Genomic DNA, 3,903 nt, shown 5'->3' on the forward strand with positions numbered 1-3,903 from the left:
TTTTAGCTTATTTTTCAGTTTTTTCCTTTTTTTTAGTTTTTTTTTATTTTTTATTTTTTTTAGTTTTTTACCTTTTTTTAGTTTTTTTAGTTTTTTTAGTTTTTTAGCTTTTTTACTTTTTTTATTAGTTTTTAGTTTTTTTTTGTAGTTTTTGCCTTTTTTTAGTTTTTTCAGTTTTTTTTTAGTTTTTTTTTGTAGTTTTTGCCTTTTTTTAGTTTTTTTAGTTTTTTAGCTTTTTTATTTTTTTTATTAGTTTTTAGTTTTTTTTGTAGTTTTTGCCTTTTTTAGTTTTTTCAGTTTTGACGTCACCTGATCCAGTTTTTTCAGGTGACGTCACCTGACACATCCATCCACACATCCATCCACAACTTATTTTTATATAGATAGATATATATATATATATATAAAAATAAGTTGTCTGTGTGTGGATCTGTGGATGGATCAGGTGACGTCACCTGAAAAAACTGGATCAGGTGACAAAACTGAAAACTGAAAAAACTAAAAAAAGGCAAAAACTACAAAAAAAACTAAAAACTAATAAAAAAAATAAAAAAGCTAAAAAACTAAAAAAACTAAAAAAAGGCAAAAACTACAAAAAAAAACTAAAAACTAATAAAAAAGCTAAAAAACTAAAAAAACTAAAAAAAAGGCAAAAACTACAAAAAAACTAAAAACTAATAAAAAAAAATAAAAAAGCTAAAAAACTAAAAAAACTAAAAAAAATAAAAAAAGGTAAAAAACTAAAAAAACTAAAAACTAAAAAAAACTAAAAAAAGGAAAAAACTGAAAAATAAGCTAAAATAAAGGTAAAAACCAATAAAAAACTAAAAAAAAAACTGGAAAAACTAAAAAACGGCAAAAACTACAAAAAAAAACTAAAAACTAATAAAAAAAGTAAAAAAGCTAAAAAACTAAAAAAACTAAAAAAACTAAAAAAAGGTAAAAAACTAAAAAAAAATAAAAAATAAAAAAAACTAAAAAAAAGGAAAAAACTGAAAAATAAGCTAAAATAAAGGTAAAAACCAATAAAAAACTAAAAAGAAAAAAGGAAAAAACTAAAAAAAATTTTTATCTAAAAAACTAAAAAAAACTAAAAAAGGTAAAAACTAAAAGAACTAAAAAAGAAAAAAATAAATGACGACACTCAAAGAGAAAGCGACCAGGACAAAAGGAATGTTCGATTAGCAATCAACAAAGCACCGGGACACAGGGAGTATAAATGACGACCAGGACATAAGTAAAAAAAAAACTAACAAAACTAAAAAGAAGGTAAAAACTACAAAAAAACTAAAAAGAAAAAAACTAAAAAAAGGCAAAAACTACAAAAAAAACTAAAAACTAATAAAAAAGCTAAAAAACTAAAAAAACTAAAAAAAGGCAAAAACTACAAAAAAAACAAAAAACTAATAAAAAAAATAAAAAAGCTAAAAAACTAAAAAAACTAAAAAAACTAAAAAAAGGTAAAAAACTAAAAAAACTAAAAACTAAAAAAAACTAAAAAAAAGGAAATAACTGAAAAATAAGCTAAAATAAAGGTAAAAACCAACAAAAAACTAAAAAAAACTGAAAAAACTAAAAAAAGGCAAAAACTACAAAAAAAACTAAAAACTAATAAAAAAAAGTAAAAAAGCTAAAAAACTAAAAAAAACTAGAAAAACTAAAAAAAGGTAAAAAACTAAAAAAAATAAAAAATAAAAAAAAAAACTAAAAAAAAGGAAAAAACTGAAAAATAAGCTAAAATAAAGGTAAAAACCAATAAAAAACTAAAAAGAAAAAAAGGAAAAAACTAAAAAAAATTTTCATCTAAAAAACTAAAAAAAACTAAAAAAGGTAAAAACTAAAAGAACTAAAAAGGAAAAAATTAAATGACACTCAAAGAGAAAGCGGCCAGGACAAAAGGAATGTTCGATTAGCAATCAACAAAGCACCGGGACACAGGGAGTATAAATGACGACCAGGACATAAGTAAAAAAAAAACTAACAAAACTAAAAAGAAGGTAAAAACTACAAAAAAACTAAAAAGAAAAAAAAACTAAAAACTAATAAAAAAACTAAAAAATCTAAAAATCTAAATAAACTAAAAAAGAAAAAAAAAAGGAAAAAAATAAAGGAGAAAAACAAAACTAAAAAAGGAATGTATATACAGACCGGGACACCGGGATACAAATGACGACCGGGACACAAGGAATATAAATGACGACCGGGACACAGGGACACAACTACAACGGGGACACCGGGGGAAACAGGGGGATATAAATGACGACCGGGACACCGGGACAGGGAAGGGTCGATTAGCAATCACCATCAACAAAGCTCAAGGGCAATCATTAGAATCATGAGGTATAGATCTGAATACAGATTGTTTTCCCATGGACCATTATATGTTGCATGTTCAAGAGTCGGTAAACCTGACAATCTATTTATATGCAAAGACAATGGGACAGCAAAGAATGTTGTATATTCGCAAGTTTTACGTAGTTAAAACCATATATATATATATATATATATATATATATATATATATATATATATATATATATATATATATATATATATATATATATATATATATATATATATATATATATATATATATATATATATATATATATATATATATATATATATATATATATATATATATATATATATATATATATATATATATATATATATTATATATATATATATATATATATATTTATATATATATATATATATATATATATATATATATATATATATATATATATATATATATATCTATATTCACAGGTGGGACATAGGGACACAACTACAATGGCGCGTAACTATTATGGCGCGTAACGACTTACGCGCGCGGGGGGGCTTGGGGGGCGCGAAGCGCCCCCACCAACTAGGTGTTGGGGTGGCGCGAAGCGCCACCCCAACAGCTAGTATATATATATATATATATATAATATATATATATATGTTTGTCTCTTTGTGAAAATAGCGTTTGCATATGACGCCATTATAAGTATATATGGCTAAGTATGTACACAGACAATGCGACAGCCAAGAATGTTGTATATTCGCAGGTTTTACGTAGTCAAAACATATATCTATCTTCTAACACCTTGTTGGGGGGGCACTCCGCATCCCCCAAGCCTCCAATATATATATATATATATATATATATATATATATATATATATATATATATATATATATATATATATATATATATATATATATATATATATATATATATATATATATATCAATTCAATTCAATTTATTTATAACCCATCTACAAAAAGAGGGCGGAACGCCCTTAAGATGGAGTAATAAGAGAGAGAAAAAAAAGGTACAAATAAATACAAATCAACACAATCAAACAATTAAATAAGTAATGCTGACCATGGGTGAGACACTATCGACATAGAAGAACGAAAATCATGAAGCCTTTTATCAATAATAGATGTAGGAGAAACTGGGCGGAATTTGTTCACTAAGTAACTATTTCTAGTCCAAGGAGGGTAACTGAGAAGGAATTTAGCATAACGAAAATATACTCTACGAACAGATAGTTTCTGAAGTTCACTAAAAAACTGCCAAACTGGACAAAGAGAAAGGAGATGAGGTACAACTAGGCTATTATAAATTTTCGCAAGATTTAATTTATCAATATGTTTAATATTAGATGCAATTGAAGCATAAGCAATTCTCAGTTTTTTCTTCAAAAGTTCAAGGGATAAATTCACAGTTTCTTTCATATTTTTTCCAATAGGCATTCCAAGGTAAACTAATTTTTGAGAAAGGGGGACATGAACATTAGCTAAAGATAAAGAAATAGGGCCATTTGTCTCTTTAAAATTGAAAGCTACAACAGCAGTTTTATCAACATTGAAAGAAAGCCCAATATTTTTATATTCATTATAA

General features: G+C 24.8%; 1 long non-coding RNA gene across 1 annotated transcript; it reads left to right on the forward strand.

Moving 5' to 3' along the window:
• Positions 1 to 389: 389 nt before the first annotated feature.
• LOC136030058 (uncharacterized) lies at positions 390 to 2,131 on the forward strand. Its single transcript, XR_010618179.1, has 2 exons — positions 390 to 939; positions 1,668 to 2,131. It is a non-coding gene; the product is annotated as an uncharacterized LOC136030058 (long non-coding RNA).
• The last annotated feature ends 1,772 nt before the right edge of the window (positions 2,132 to 3,903 follow it).

Source organism: Artemia franciscana, chromosome 8, assembly GCF_032884065.1.
Source record: "Artemia franciscana chromosome 8, ASM3288406v1, whole genome shotgun sequence".
NCBI lineage: Eukaryota > Metazoa > Arthropoda > Branchiopoda > Anostraca > Artemiidae > Artemia > Artemia franciscana.